Source organism: Crotalus tigris, unplaced genomic scaffold (assembly GCF_016545835.1).
Source record: "Crotalus tigris isolate CLP2741 ecotype Arizona unplaced genomic scaffold, ASM1654583v1 scf7180000017546.9332058, whole genome shotgun sequence".
NCBI lineage: Eukaryota > Metazoa > Chordata > Lepidosauria > Squamata > Viperidae > Crotalus > Crotalus tigris.
This window is the reverse complement of record NW_024096465.1, coordinates 4,487,066-4,503,677: the sequence shown is the minus strand read 5'-3', so window position 1 is coordinate 4,503,677 and position 16,612 is coordinate 4,487,066. Positions and strand designations below refer to the sequence as shown.

At 36.2% G+C, this 16,612-nt stretch overlaps 1 long non-coding RNA gene across 2 annotated transcripts in view; it reads left to right on the top strand.

Moving 5' to 3' along the window:
- Window positions 1-16,612, top strand: part of LOC120304697 — an 87,799-nt gene that overhangs the window by 54,958 nt on the left and 16,229 nt on the right. For both annotated transcript variants that reach the window (XR_005555800.1, XR_005555798.1), the window contains one exon: window positions 969-1,048. This is a non-coding gene — a long non-coding RNA (uncharacterized LOC120304697). The remainder of the gene's footprint in view (window positions 1-968; window positions 1,049-16,612) is intronic.

The window sequence follows — 16,612 nt, the reverse complement described above, 5'->3', positions numbered from 1 at the left end:
CCAAAATGAATAAGATGTTTGGAAAATATTTTTCCAAGGATCCTAAGATGAATCTTTCTACACTTTATGGTATCTTTCCTGTGTCTAAGGGCTGATCTGCATGAGCAGGTTGCTTTAGTGAAATATAGATCACTGACCATTTTTAAAAACACAAACACACAGTGTAATCTGTTACTACTCCCTGCACAATAATGAGGAAATTTCTGTCTCCCCCCTTTTATTGATACATGTCAAAAGTAATGTCTTCTGACTTGTGCTGACTCAGATAATGCTGTCTAGTTTCCCCTTACCCTTCCTTTCTAATTGAATACTACTTATGGGAATGGTATTCCCTCTGGTCACTGATTGTTGTTCTCATGGATAGTGGTAAAAAGGTCAGTGTTTCTTAGGTTTTTTTCTTTTACATTTCACTGATGGAATAGTGAACTGTCCCTTCCTTCCTTCCTTCCTTCCTTCCTTCCTTCCTTCCTTCCTTCCTTCCTTCCTTCCTTCCTTCCTTCCTTCCTTCCTTCTCATTAAAGCAATGAAACAAGGCTCTGTCCTTGTTTTTTTTAAATCACGTGAAATGAACAAGAGTTTTCCCCTTTCTCCTTCCAGCAGAAGTGACATGAAAAATGGAACATTTTATGTGTTCTTCAGGAGGATTTACAAAAATGGGAATCCAGCAGGAAGAGGCTATGGTAACATGATTTAGAAAGAATATCAAGCCATCGCCATGGTCATAGAAGATGAAGGGGATAGAATCTGGAAAGGGGTCTCTAAAACCAGCTTCAAACCTTGCACAATCCCATCAAGTTCCTCTGTCCTGGAAGTATCCAATCTTTTTCAGGCTTATGCAAGAAATAACTATTAAAGTAGCAACACTTATTTTTGCAATCTGTGCTTGTTGAAGGATTTTTTTTATTTTTTGAATCAAAGATCTCACATCCCTAATTATAATTCATGACCATGTTTCCTGTTCCTATTAGCTTGAGGGTCATGCAGATGAATGCCTTCATAGATCTACTGAGAAGTCATGTACCACAGAACCAATGGGAACTCACATTAAGTAAGTACTTGCTACTTAATTTTTCTATACTACTTCTTATTACATAATTATCTAAGGCTAGGATATCTTTCTAACTAATTCTTTTTTATCTTAAATCTTGGCAGTATCCTAAATCTTGGACAATTATGTCCCTCCCAAGCAATTTCCTATATTTATAATGTTCTTACCGGTCACTAAAGTATTACATTGGATTTTGTATTCCAGTTTGCATTACTGTATAATCCAATCATAAGTACCATTTCTCCAACTTCTTCTGTGTCTGTGAGTGTGTGCCTTTGAGTCAATGGTGACTCTGGACACCTACCTTGTAGCAGTGAAATATTGATAGCTTACATGGGTTTTAAATATCTTTAATAATCATGAGGTTTATTGAAAAAGTTGTATAACTTTATACCTGCACTTCAGAAAAGCCAGTTTTGTCTAGTGGTTATCCATGCTACAAACAAGAGACCATGAGTTTCACAAAGCTCATGGTTTTTAAAGATATTTAAAACACATATAAGCCATCAATATTTTCACTGCTACAAGAATGAGGAAAGAAATACCGTGCAACAAAATTCATTTCTTTAATTTTTACTGTCCATTTCTTTGAAACCTTTATAATCTTTTCTTTCCATTTTCTTTTCTTCTTTGACTCATATAAGCTATTTTATTTATTTTATTATCTTTGTGCATTCACATGTTGCTCAAAAGATCTACCACATTGATTTGCAGAAAACATTTCAATCAAATCTATGTACCGTATGTTCAATTTAAGTTTCCAAATTAAGAATGAGAATTGGGATGATCAATACACTCCAAAACACTGAATGACAACAATATTTAGGGAGAGGAAGGATGTTGAACTTCAGGCTCACAATACTATTTATAATTGTGCAGTAATTTCTTTTGAATCACTGTATGCTGTGAGTTCCCAGCATATCTGCATTGCTTTATTTTTTTAACAAAATCTATTGTTAATAAGCACCCAGTACCATTCTGTCCTACTGCATCTTGTTCTCCTCCTAAAGTTTCTATGTGGGACGCAGTGTGAAAAAGAATTGGCAACAATTCAAACATTTGCTTTTGTGTGACATGCAGAATCTGAAACATGTATAAGTGCAATAGACGTATTATGGATATGCTGAGGTGTGACATCTTGTAAAGTATAAAAATCATAGTCCTAGAAGTACAGTAGGATTTTAGCAACAATGTCTATAAATACTGTTTGCTATTAAAAATAGACAGCAAATCTCAAATGCAGAAATGAAATGACTAAAAAAAATATCACAAACAAGATAGTAATGGCAGTTCTGTTGCCATCTTTGGCTGATCGCTCAATGGGAAGAGCAGCCAACAGCAAGCATAAATGGATATTGCAACTGATTGTACCTGAATTCTGCATCTGATTTAAAGCCACATTTTTCAGCTTATACCCATGTCCCAGAAAGCTGGATTAGAGAAAAAAACCACCTCTAATTAATAAGTTTATAATGTAAAATGGGAGAAGTTTATAATGTAAAATGGGAGAAATAATAGTAACTCTCATAGAATTACTAATCACCTTTTCAGTTATATGTCTAAAAACTTGTATTAAAAATAGCAAGAACAATTCTTATAGTGTGAAAAGGCCAATCCCTCTAAAGCAGTGCTGGCCCTTGGGCTGGATGCATCATGGTGAAACTGTGCCCACCCCATTGCTGGCAATGGAAAAAAAGTCAAAATACGTCGCGACACATCACGTTATGTTGCAAGTTTGACACCCCTGCTCTAAAGCTGTATTGATTTTTTAAAATAGACCACCCTATCATTTTATATATAATTAGGCAATGGTATGAAGTTGTCATTACCATACCATTCAAATCACAGGGTTCATTCTGTAATTTACAAAAGCTTCACTAAGCGGATCACAGTGACCAATGAGAAATGAAACTTTTTAGGGCCATTCCCAATGCAATAGCCCAAAAAAGAATTTGATTCCCATACACCCCATCCTTTGTATAAGTATTGAATAATATTTGTAGGACAGATTTTACAAATGGAATTATGATTGCTTCTTTGAAAGAGTAATTTCTTACCGGGAAACACAACTGAAAGTGCACATTGATGAACATAACTGAAAATACATTTTACATGTAATTTTAGTTGGCAGAGTACATCAATAGGAACTAGATAAAATTAAACCTGCAACAGTCTAGGATTTGTGAAAGTAAAAGCTTTCTGTTCACCCAGATGCCAGATCAAAGAGAACGCTGAGAGTGAACTCTGTAATAGTAGTATTCTAAGAAATACTCTGAAATATGTTTGCCTGGCAATGCTCTCTGCTGGGGTACTGGAGACTGTTGAAGGCAGAAAACCATTTGAACATGTGCATCAATAGAATAGAATAGAATAGAATAGAATAGAAGAGAAGAGAAGAGAAGAGAAGAGAATAGAATCTGGAAGGGAGGACCTATACCATACAAGTGAATGTCTAGTTTCTTCTTAAAAATCTCCAGTGATGGAGCACCCACGATTTCTGGAGGCAAGCTTGATATGCAGGTTTTGAGGTTTTGCTTGATAAAGAAATACAGGAAACCAGAAGTTGCCTTCAAGCTTTATGTTCAGCTGAATAGAGACGGACTCCTCTAAATGAGAATGACAAGAAATCCGTGTATTTATTCTTTCTAATTACATAAGCAACCCATCCAGCAAAGATAAAGATTTCACCCAGTATGTCTGGCACACTGTAGATAAGAAGGGAGAAAGCAGAAGTAGCTAAACATGTTCCCTTTTGGGTGTTTCCCTAAAGTTATCATATGTTCTTGGGTGGGTTAGGACATTGGGTGTTTTCCTTGCTGTCCTTTCATGACCTGCATCCAAGACTCTGCAAGTGACCAAAGAGAGAGGGGCCATCTGTACGTATTCACAATTGATGCTGTCCCCTAATTCCTGGTCATCAAACTGTTTCACTGGCCAGCTGAAAAAGGATTGGACTCACCTAGCCACCTCATAGAGAGAATAAATAGGAAAGAAGAGAGATCCAGGTGCCAAGTGTTGCTTAAGCAAGATGAATATTCCCCTAGCCCAGTGATGGCGAACCTTTTAGAGACTGAGTGCCCAAAAACTGGCCCCGCCCCTGCTCCGCCCCGACCCGTCTTTGCCCTGCCTGCCCGCAGGGCTACTCACTGCCTCCAGGGCCCGCTGCAGATCGCCCAGGCAGCCCAGCAGCATCATGGCAGCCATGCCCTCTGCCCGTGCCCCGTAGTATCAACTGTGCATGATGGGGCATGAGGACAGAGTCTTGTCCACACTACCCGGGTGCCATGTTCTTGGCTGCACTGCTTCACGTGGACCATGCTCAGGGGCGACTCTCCTTCAGAGGACTGTTGATGAGGAGGGGGTCGCGGGGGGAGGTGACGCTGGGGCAACAGCACATGTACCCACAGAGAGAGCTCTGAGTGCCATCTCTGGCACGTGTGCCATAGGTTCACCATCACTGCCCTAGCCCTCTCAAATCCACTGGGGAATACTATTTTGTGATCTCTTTACAGGAAGAATCTGTTTGGAGCCAAACATAGGCAGCCCTTGTCTTTCAATGAACCAAATCCTTCACTGGCTTCTGTTTGGGCCACGTCTATTGACTCCACAAAAAGCAAACATTGTGCTCATTCTGATACACTAACCCAGAAATCTGTCACCTTCTGTATTGTCTTGACCACGGAGGAAGGTTATAGATGGAGAGTACAGGTGGCAGCACTCATAACAGTAAGGACTCTGCCCACTTTTCTGGGATTGACTGGTTCAAACTCAGACAAGGCAAGATATATGCCAGTCAATTCCATTTGATTCGCACAATTCCTAACAAATTCGAGCAACTTTGCCTGGGAGATGTCTAGAAAATGCAAAGGAGGATTCTAGTCATCTGAAACAGAGTAACTGGCTAGCTGTCTAGCCTTCTAATTGCCGCAAAGCAAATCTTAATGAAGCTCTCATCTGTGGCCAGTTAGCATTCTTCTTCTTCTTCATCTATGTCTTGTGTCACCATAGATATCAATTGTATCATTTTCTCTCTCAGGGCTCCTCTATAAACCCTGTAGGAATGAAAATCACAGAAAGTCTGATCTGATCCAAGGCCCTTGTCACATGCTCATTTCAAGATGTGACTAAGTCTTATAAACCTACACTATAATAAACCTATATTATAGGTTTATTTAACCCTGAGCTCTCTCTGAAACACCACTGGATTTCCATTAGTTCAGCTAGAGCCAGGCCAGTCAAATAGATTCAAATTCCTGCAGTATTTATACACGATCTATGAAATACATGTACAAAACATACACAAAATGCATATACAACAATAGAAGGGATTTAATGACAATGGCATACTTCCCATCCCAGGACACACAGATAAACAGAGACACTGCTGTGCCTGGGTATATTTAACTGACATTGCAGAAACTCAAATGCAAGAAATATCTTTGGGTGTGCAATAATTAGATAGAAAGAAAAGGAGCAAGGGGATTGTAAGTAGAAAGAACTTGATCTCATCTTTATTTCAGCCTTTAAAATATGTCAAAATATTTATTTAGAAACCTTTAAAAACTCTGATCAATAACAGTGGGAATTGCAGGTATTTAAACCATCCTTTTGTGTTCCTGTATTGTTCAATGAATCCATTATAAGCTTACTTTGATGTAAAAATAAAAAATAATAATAATTAAAAAGCATAAGAATTACTAAGCTGAAATTTAAATCCCTGAGTTCAAACTAAGATGCCTGAAGTATAATTCACAGTATAATTTTCTTCTCTGTTAGCAAGAGGAATGCACAGAATAATTAATTTTTACTTTTTGGCATTCTGTGTCATTGATTACAATTCTTAATTCTTCAGGTTTTATATTGGAAATTGTATAATTGTATTGAGAGAAGTGCAAAACATTTAACAGTAATAATTTATTAAATTTATATGCTGCCTGACTCTGGGCAGTTTACAAATAGTGATTATAGTGTGGGAAGAATTCAGAGAAAGAAATATTTTGGGGAATATTAAAAAGGCAGAATATATTTCCCCAAAGGATCTTAAAAGCAGAAAAACAAGCCCAGTTTTTTCCTAATAGCCCCAAGCAGAAACTAGGCGCAGGCCAGCTTTTAGAAATGCAGATGTAATAATCCATTCAGGAAGGTTGCAGCCAGGAAGCTGGAGCTGATGGGATTAAAAAGACAAAGATTCCTAGAATCAACAATCCCTCACCCCAAAAAGTCCAGCACAGGATATAGCCATCAGCCCAAGCCCCAGGGAAGCAGGATATGACCTTTAGGACATAATAGGATTAACCCATCACCATCAGAATACCAGAAAGGCACACTCAGACTCAGGTCAAAGTACATGACACAGGAAATACAAAATCTCAAACAGGAACAATCTCAAGAGCCTCAGAAGGTATAAAACCCCACCACTCCCAGCAACAAGCAACATGTGGTCAGCTTTCCCAGAGCCATGCTCTGCCCTTCAATAAACTACAAATATCTTTCTAAAGCAGCTTCAATTTTGTTTATTCCCAGCTTGGACTGGACCCTGATGAAGAATTTTCATTCAACAGTAGACTAGAAAGACTACTGGTTGTCTTGTAGAGGAACTATCACAAGTAAAACATTTAGAACAATAACAATCCAGGCCATTGAGAAAGCCAATGATTGGTAATAATACTCTGGTGGCACATTTCTATGCAATGCAAGAATGTAGGTGTGGAGATGGACAATACCTGAGCTGATGCAACACCTTTTCAGGCCAAGAACTACTGTAGACTAGCATTTTATTTTGATAAGTGGCCAAAGAGATGCTTCTAAGATACTCACATGCAAATGGAATTTGGAGGCATGGCACTTATGGATCTAAGATAACACTGAGCCTTTAGGACAAATAGCTGCCCAGACAGGAGGACATCCTAGAAATGCTATAAGAATGTATGCATATGTCAATAAATAAATAACTAGCTGTTTGTATATCTGTTCTGCATATATGTAATCAACCCCCTTTTAAAATCATCCAAATGAGTGGCCAACATAATGTCATTCAATAAAGGTTAAGTATGTATTGTGTGAAGAAGTAGTTTCTTTATGTCTGTTCTCAATCTTCTTATGAGCTTCTAGCATAATTTATAACTTAACATTGTCATCTTTACACCACTGATACCAATGGGATGCAGCTTATAATCTCACTCCAGATCTGTAGCTCTTTTTTACTCTCAATGTTTAAGCTGGTGCATTATTGCAACCTTTAAAATTCTCTATTTTTTAAATACAGTTTTATTAGCTTAGTGCCAATCAGGTTTTTAAACTATTTGAATTATTACAAGATGAATTTTGTTTGCCTAAATCTATGAAATAGCAGTATTGTCAAAGGTGTCTCTGTAAGAAAAAGAGTATTAGATTTGTGTAGGGAATAAAAATAAATAAATACTGATCCAAATGTGTGCAGATTTGAGTTTTGCATTAATTTCTGATGTTTTTGTTCTTCTGAAATTATTTGTTTTCCCAGACCTATTTTTAAGAGTGTTAGGAAAGATATCTTTTTTTTTTAAGGTAAAGTCTTTTTGTGCTCAACTCCTAGTGCCTTTATGGACCCATTCCTCTAATTAGCATGGTACTAAAGCAGAAGTGAGTTTCCATTGCCTTCTTCTAGAATGTAGTTATTCATTCACAATATCCCTGAATGCTAGTATGACTTGAAGAATTATACTGGACATGTCCAAATTAATAATCTCCAATAACCACCAATATTAATATATCCACAGTATGAGAATGGAGATGGTATTTATCCCACTGTGCTATTGATCAATAGAGACAGTTGGAGTAATGAAACAAAGCTGTTTTTCCCCTTGTCTTCTTCTAGATTTTTAATGAGTTGGCTCCTCATTCCACTCAGTGAGTTTCTTTAAAAAATTCAAATCACATTTATTGTAAACTTTCAATCAGCTGCTGTTTTTTCCATATTATTAGAAAAACAATGCAGGTTTACAACACAAGACAAGATTACATTCTGTATTTGCTGAACCATCTGGGAAAGTACATTGCAACTAAAAGCAAAGCCTCAGGCTTTTCTGCAAAAGAAGGAAAAATTTACCCAACATGATATACAGTGTGTAGTCCTGCAGATAGTTCCTATGGCTTGACTCCACAGTCAATTATTAGATTACCATCATTTAACTATTGTGACTATCTATCAAATGCACCTTTCCCAGATGCTTGTTCACATTATTTTGGACCATAGTAATTTACTGCATAGGCCTTGGCAACTTCCCATGAAATCAGCAGAACACAAGAGTCCCTTTTTCTGCTCCTTCATTGTGAAAAGGCCCCATGCTTACCTATTGTATATTTATTTCCCAAATTATGTCATGCTATTTGGGAATCAGTGCACTCTTATATAATTTCCTAATGCAATGGGAGCATTCTCACTGACAAATATATTTCACCTTTTTTGGACCTTTACTGCATTGGTAAATGCATTGTCATAAATAATTCTGTAAGTATTCATTAAATACTGCAGGAAAGCAGTGCATTAATTTTGCCTGGGGGTACCAAGCTGTTTCAGTAGCGACAGCTGAAATCTTAGCATACTTCTCCAGAAGTAAATCAAACTGAATTGAATGTGGCTTCGTTGTGAGTAACATACACCACTGATCAAATGGCTTTTAACAGTACAACATCTACCAAACCCTTTGAAACAATAGTTCAGATTTTTAAAAGGATTCATAAAATTCCTAATATACATTATTGAGTTTAAATTCAGTTCAGAGTTGCCTTGCATTATAACAAGGAGCCCATACCAGATCACGAACCTGCAAAGCTCTCAAATGTTATTTTTCCAAGGTTGACATATTTGCATACATTGCATATGGGAATGAATATTGTTGTTTAAGATAATTTCTGAACCAGCCTGAGTTGGGTGCCTTAAAGGAACCTCATCTTGGCTTCACTCGCCTTCTATTATGATGTGTCTGCTCTGCACAGGATGACTAACATACAATACATATTGCACATATTAGCCAGACTATTCCTTAGTGTGTGATAGAAAAGCTTTCTAATCCTTACATTTTGTAGAACAGAAAGTAGTTTTATAGATTTCCCAAAGACTGGTCCTTCCATATCTTTAGTTTCCTTATCATTTAACTATTTCAGCAAGTAACAATTTTGAAGATCACAGAAACAATAAAATTGTCTTCTTGCTTCTTCTTTTCTCTCAGCCTTCAGAAGAGAAGTATGTATTTATAATGGCTTATAAAACTCTTGTGGTGAATTTTATCTCAGATAATGGATTGTAACAGCCTTGCTCCAGATATGTGGGCTTCTAGAATTCACAGGAATGACTATGCTGGCTGATAAATTCTGGGAGAGTATTCACTGGTATGTGATGCAAACACACATACATATACATACACATGCACAGGTATACACACACACACACACACACACACACACACACACACACACACTCCAACACAGAATGTCAATCAATGTCCTGGGGACAATTACTTTACTGGTCTTGAGATCCAATACAAGTGAAGAACTGTAGATCATCTTTAAGGAGCATAGAAAAAGACCGAGGAAGAAAAAAGATGTGCTTTCTTGCAACCTTTGAATAATTGATTCAGAAAAAAAAGATTTCTATGATAACAACTATTGTATCAAGCCCAGTTGTATGAACAGGCACAATTATTGAAAAACATGTTATCACTTCTGTATTCATACCATTGCTTGAATTTTAATGAAGGTGAACTTCTGTTTATTAAGTTTTGATCATGTTTTGATGATGTTGTACACTGTACACTGTGCTAGTGATAGCTGGGCTTTATAAATAATTTATTAATTATTATTTATTTAGCTTCTGGAAGGGAACAGCTTCAGAGGCAGAAATAATCTTCACTTTCAGAACTGCTTTCATAGAAAAATCATTTAGGTGGGGTATTCAATGTATTTTTTAGCTGTTTTTAATGAGATTTAGCAGCTGAAAATGAGGAGCAGACTGGAAAGGAATATTTGGTTGATTGTTGGTGGATCATTGAATGACAACTTTATAATACCATTCATAGTTGTTAATATGTATCATACATTGATGACCCTGTATTGTTTTTCTTCCCTTTTAAGTTGCCTTATTTAGCGATGTTATCACCCTTAAATTCCTAGAATTATTTTTCTCAGTAATGTCTCTTTTTCTGAATCATTTCTCGGATGATAAATGAGTTTCTAACATTCCCTGTATGATAAAACCTTGCTCAGAAAAATCCCAGATATAATTGTACTCAGGGCTTTTTTTCTCATAGAACGCCCAGAACGGAGTTCCGGCACCTTTTTTGGATGGAACCTTGTAGGGTAGGCAAGGTGGGTTGTATGACGTATGTGAGTTCCAGCACTTTTTTTTTTTTTTTTAGAAAAAAAGCACTGGTTTTACTTCAAATATTGGCTTTCTCAACAAGCTCCATGAGCCATAGACTGCCACTCTTTCCTGTCTTATCTCTTCTTTCATAGTCATGAAACAGAAGCATCCACTTATTATTTTATCCAAATCAGAGCTGTTTTTTACAGCCAAACTTGGGAAAATGTGGCATATTTAAATTATAGCTATTGAGAATAATCTGAATGAAACCATGGATTCAGAACCTATCTTGTTTATTCTATTCATAGGTTATTTTTTATTTTGTTGGAAATTTTTTCTCTTTGCCAATCAAATGAGATGAATTGAAAGCATGTTGTAAGTTCACCAGGCTCACCCAGATTTGTTTAGTTTAAAGAAAAATATGGTTTCTAATATATCTGAAACATTATTTAAAATATTCACATGTAGTGCTTCATAAGCAATGCTTAGTATACATTATCACAACAAGATTTGCAACATTATTATATTCTCTACTAAAGGTGGGATCTAAGCCAATGACGTCTGAAGCTATCTATTGAGTGCTTGACAAAATACATTTTGATCCAGTGATTTTAAGATTCATATCTTAGGTTCTTTAGTTACTGACATGTTCAACCTGCTGCATTAAATTATCTTATGTATGTCAGAAAGTAAAACTGAAATTGTCACTCTGAGACCCCATGACCATATAATTATATTAACTTTCAATTCTGGATGCCAACAGAACTTGGGTCCCTTGATTCCTAGCCAAGGGCAGTATAATCTCTGAATACCAGTTATTTAGATAATTAAAAGATTATCTAACTTCATGTACTATTTGTAACCTTTAATATAGGGGTTTCTAATCTCTGGGCTGTAGTCCGCTACCAGGCCATCGCCTATTTGCAACTGGGCCACATGAGCGGTGGGCTGCATGCATGCACATGTGCATAGCTCAACTCACACGAGTGGTGGGCTGGTGAGCACACATAATGCGTGCAGCTCAACTTGTGCAAGTCAAGCTCTCTGCACATGCATGTGCACACCGACCTGCCATTCACACTGCCCAGTTTCCTTCCCCACTCCTCCAGCTGGACCTCCAAGCCACAAAGGTTGGGGACCACTGATTTAATACTTTGTAGGTGTTATGATTGATATGTCATTTGGACCAAAATGAAACAAATAGTTAGATTCTGGCATATGACCTGCTAATTTTATGCCAGAATCTAATCTACATACATACACAAACACAAATCAGGTACAGTATATCAAGCTGAAGTCTGGTTGCTTATCAAACTAATTTCATTGATACAACTAGGGCTCTTGCTGTTTTCACATATAGTGTGTACACAAGGTAGACATCCTATTTATATGCAATCTGTGTTCTTATTGTCCTTCACAAAGGATTATGTTTTGAATAGAGTACTATGTCCCTTACTATTTCCTCCTCTTTGCCACAGTAGAATCATTGGATCCTGATGGTATCCATGCAGGAATCTGTAAAGAAATCTAATACCTAACTGCTGAATTCCTAAAAAAATAATGTAACTTGTCTCTCAAATTGGTTTTAGTGCCAGAATACGGGAATAAAAACAAAGTACCACAAATGTTTAAAAAGAGACCCAGGGGAGATCTGAGAAATTATTAGACCAGGCAGCTTAACATCTTAAGGTCACAGTAGACAGCTCAATGAATATGTTGACTCAGTGTGTGGTAACTGTGAAAAAGGCAAATTCCAGATCATTAGGAAAGTGATTGAAAATAAAGCTACCACCACTGCAATGCTCATATACAAATCTATGGTGTTATTTGCATTTGTAATATTGTCTGTAATTTTGATCACATTTGAAATAAACTATACTAGAACTGATAAAATATGGTACTTACATAATATATATTATTGTTACCTGATTAAAAGAATGAGATAAAATCAGTTTGTTAAGATTTATGGTTAGCAGATGTATGTTGACTTCTAGTAAGGCTTCTGTATTATTACTTACTCTTGTTCTAGATTACTGCTTCTTCAATATTAATTAATGACAATTAAACAATAATCTGGTAGCAGCATTGGGCTCTTGCTAAAAATTATTAAATCGTCTTCCTCAGAGATAGTCCTTCCATGTAACTGCATTCCTGGCAGTCCTCTTGGCCAGTACTGTCCAGTTCCAAAACTCTCTGGCAGCCTTCCATTAATCAGATTGGCTGGCTCTTACTTCTTTTACCTAAGAAGCAAGTCAGAAATGCAATTTTTTAAAGAAGCTCTCGTATGCACATACCTCAATATGCTGTGTTAGACTGAGGTATAGACATTCCTCATAATTTGGCTCTGTTCACTTCTGTAACACTTCCATTACAGGAATTGAAGTGCTCAGTAACCACTGAAAACAGCCATCTCTGATATATAGATTATTCCACTAATCAGAAAACAAAAACAACTCTTTTACAACAAGAATTATTGACTGCCCAGTAACAATTAGTTTTATTGATCTTAGAAAAAAGAAGAGGTGTGCATTGCATGAATACTTAGCAAATCTGAAAAAACACTTTCTACTTACTTAGACATAATAAGGCTTTCACTGTTTTTTTTAACCAAAATATCTTAATTGTATAGTTTGAGAATATTCTGTATGGAACATGTGGAGATATAATTAATGAAAGATCTATTTTTTTAAAAAAACAGATTTATGGGTCAATACTGAGAAAATGCAAAGCTGAAGCTGAGAAATGTTTATGTACCCAAGGGAATTTATGAGCTTTTTCCTTTTGGCTGGAGTCCACCTTACTGTATATCCTATGCCAAATTACAAAGTACTTTTGAAGTTTATAATATGACTTGCTAACAGCATAGTGCTTAAGAAGGAATACATAACTTTTGCCTTCAAGAATTTCCCCTGAGGTAGAGCAAATTATTTATAGTAAAAATTTCCAAGTTGATTTCAGATATTTTTTTAATAGATAGGCTCTGGCCAGTGGCATAAAGTGAAGATTTTATTAACATTATGATACTCTTAATAAGGCTGCTGCAGGCAACTCTGTGATTTCAAAACTTCAAAAAGAAACCTGTGGAAGAACACAGAAATCTATGGCTAGAATTAAGATGATTTTTCCAATTTATACATGTTATTAAGCCACATGGGTTGCATTGAAAGAAAAGGATTTCAAATACTTGAAATATATGCAGTCATCTCTTCTGCATCACTACATCTGAGGAGAACTTATTGTTCACCAAGGCTTTGTTTCTGGTGGTTTAACAAACTATAAACATGCTGAGCTTCTTAGAGTTGTAAAAGGAAAATAAGAGTACGAATATTTTGAATAAATAATTTATTTTGGGAAAGCCAGTAAACACAGAAATTGATCCGTAACTGTTATCAGTTTTCTTTTGTTTCTTCCATTTCTTCTTTTAAACCATGCGGCATAAAAATAAATCCTTTCCTCCCTCTCAATGGGTTATAATAACTGAAAGAAAAGTATAACAGCATCTTTCCCCCTTTTCTTCTCCTTCAAAGACAGTATTAGTTTGTATAGACACCATTCAAAAATTGAGTTAATAAAAAATTAACTAAGACAACAGTTGAATGAATGGCATATTTTTGCTTCATAAAATAAAAAATGGCTGTTAAATGACCATTAAAAATAGAATATGCAAGGGACACTAAATACTATATAATAAATAAAATAACTGGAAAATGAAAAAAAATAGTGGAAAGGAAGGTGCATAGAATATGGTCCATTTTAGGGTTGAGAGAGGGACAATGGACTGAATAAGTTCTAGAATGTATCATTTCTGATGGCTAAAATCAGGCCTGCTGGCTGATTCTATGATCTGCCATCAACAAAGCTGAGAGATAGCAATAGCAATAGCACATAGATTTATATACCACACTTCACAGTGCTTTATAGCCCTGCCTAAGTGGTTTACAGAGTCAGCATATTGCCCCCAACAATCTGGGTCCTCATTTTACTAACCTCTGAAGGATGGAAGGCTAAGTCAACCTTGAGCCGGTAAGACTCAAACTGCCAAACTGCTGGCAGCTGGCAGTCAGCAGAAATAGCCTGCAGTGCTGCATTCTAACCACTGTGCCACCAGACACACTAACTGTTTTAATTTATGATGTCTATTTGTCAATTGTTTTTTAATTGCTTTTATTGATTTTGTTAAATTAAAAATATGATTTATTTGTACTACAGATATATTTTCCCAAACAACTAATTTATTCTAAAATGATCAGGTCACAGAATTAGCACCAGTTTCATCAGTAAGTGCATATTTCTTTGCTTTGTTTATTCATGTTGCTATTCCTGTCCATTTGGGCCATGTTGAGTATAATCTCAAGTAATTTCCAATACAATGAATCTAATGAAATCTTCCTCCACAAGATAAACTTGCCCCACTTGAAAATTAAGATATATTTTGATTCTGCGTAGATTTTGCCAGTGTAATATTTGCTCAGTGAAGCCATTTTTACTTGAATTGAGCTCTCCATGTGGTATCTATGACAAGGCAAACAAAAGGAAATGAAATAATTTGAAGTAAGAGACTAGTACAATGAAATCAAAGTTAAGATCTAATTAAGAGTGATGATGAGATCAATATGGATAAAATATGCTTTCCTTAACTGCATAAAATACTTGGAATTATGGGAGGAAATTTCATAACTTCCAAGACTTGTTCCCTTTCTTTCTTTGAATACAGACTTTTAGTACTGAACCAGCAGAGATAGGTAAGCAATCTGCTATCTTCTAGATGTCCTGAACTAGACAACTCACATCAGCTTCTGCCAGCATAGCCAATGGAAAGAACATGGGCAAATGGTAATTTAAAACAGAAGGCATAATACTGTCAACATCTGTTTAATATAAACATAAATCCTGACACTGAGACTTTCCATAAACTCTATGGATGTTTGCATAAAGATAAATGCAAGAATCTATGCTAATTTGGAATATATGATGACTAGCATATGTCGCCATGAGACATGAAGATAGGAGTTACCAAGTATCTCTCCCTCCCCTGGTTATCTTCCAGTTATGTGAGCTTGAGTTTCCAGACATATCCCTTCATCCATACATGAGGATGCTGAAAGTTTACTTATCTGGATAGCATCCAAGTTGAGAAAGTCTACTTAGCCTACGAGATTCCACCACCATCTTCCTACATTTGATATCCAAGTGAAGTGATCACATTGAATAAACTTAATATTTTAAAAGACATTTCATTTTGACTTTCATCCATGTTCAGTCCCAAGCATCTTCTGAGAATACATGATCGTTTTGTTGTATCACAAGTAAGGATTCTTTTATTAACATTTAATACTACTAGATTTTGCTTGTCATCTATTATATTTTGTGTATTAATACTTGTCTTTCTAGAATGTAACTGATGGTGATCTCCTGAAGGAAAAGCCAACTATAAAACTAAGTAATTAAGTGTTCCTTCTATTGAGAATCATATGAGAAGGATGAGACTGTGCTTATCAGCTTAAAATGTTCACTTAAACAATTTACCTTTCAGTGAAAGTCAGCAATCTTAAAAGCTATTACTGTAAAATGCTCAAGGTGACAACAGCAAAATAAGGAACCAAGAAAGTTAAACCTTCTCCAGTTTGTCAAGATTAAAACAAAAGGAGGGATGTATAAATCATAATGAAGAAAGAAACAAAAGAAATGTGTCAAAACAATATAGCTTGATAAAATCCTTTTTCCAAAGGTGTAAATTGCCAATCTGACATAGCCGCCTGCCTGAGATATTCTGCTTAGCAATGAATTTTATATGAAGAATTTTATCCTGAAGAAACAAAACACATTTTCCTCCCAGTTTCTAGGAAGGGCAGAATTTTAACCCAAAACAAATAACAACACCCCAGATCTTTGGGAAGGACTTTGGGAATGCCAGATCCAGTCTAAACATCTGGCTGACTGGGTGACCAACCATAATAATAATCCGCCAGTGAAGCACCAGTTACATGGTTGTAGGCCTTGTGTGTTCCGAGGAAGAGGAGCACTATGCCAGAGATTTGATCATACTGTTCAATCTCATCAGAAAAGCCAGATCAAAAGTGCCTTTTCCATAAACAATGTTTGAGATATAATTTACAGAAACCCATATTGGTTCAGTTGTTGTTCAGGTCAACAAGGAGCAGGTTAGGTATTCTAGTTCCTGGACAATGTTGATAGCTAAACTATAGGACTCAGGATTGTTGGCTGAG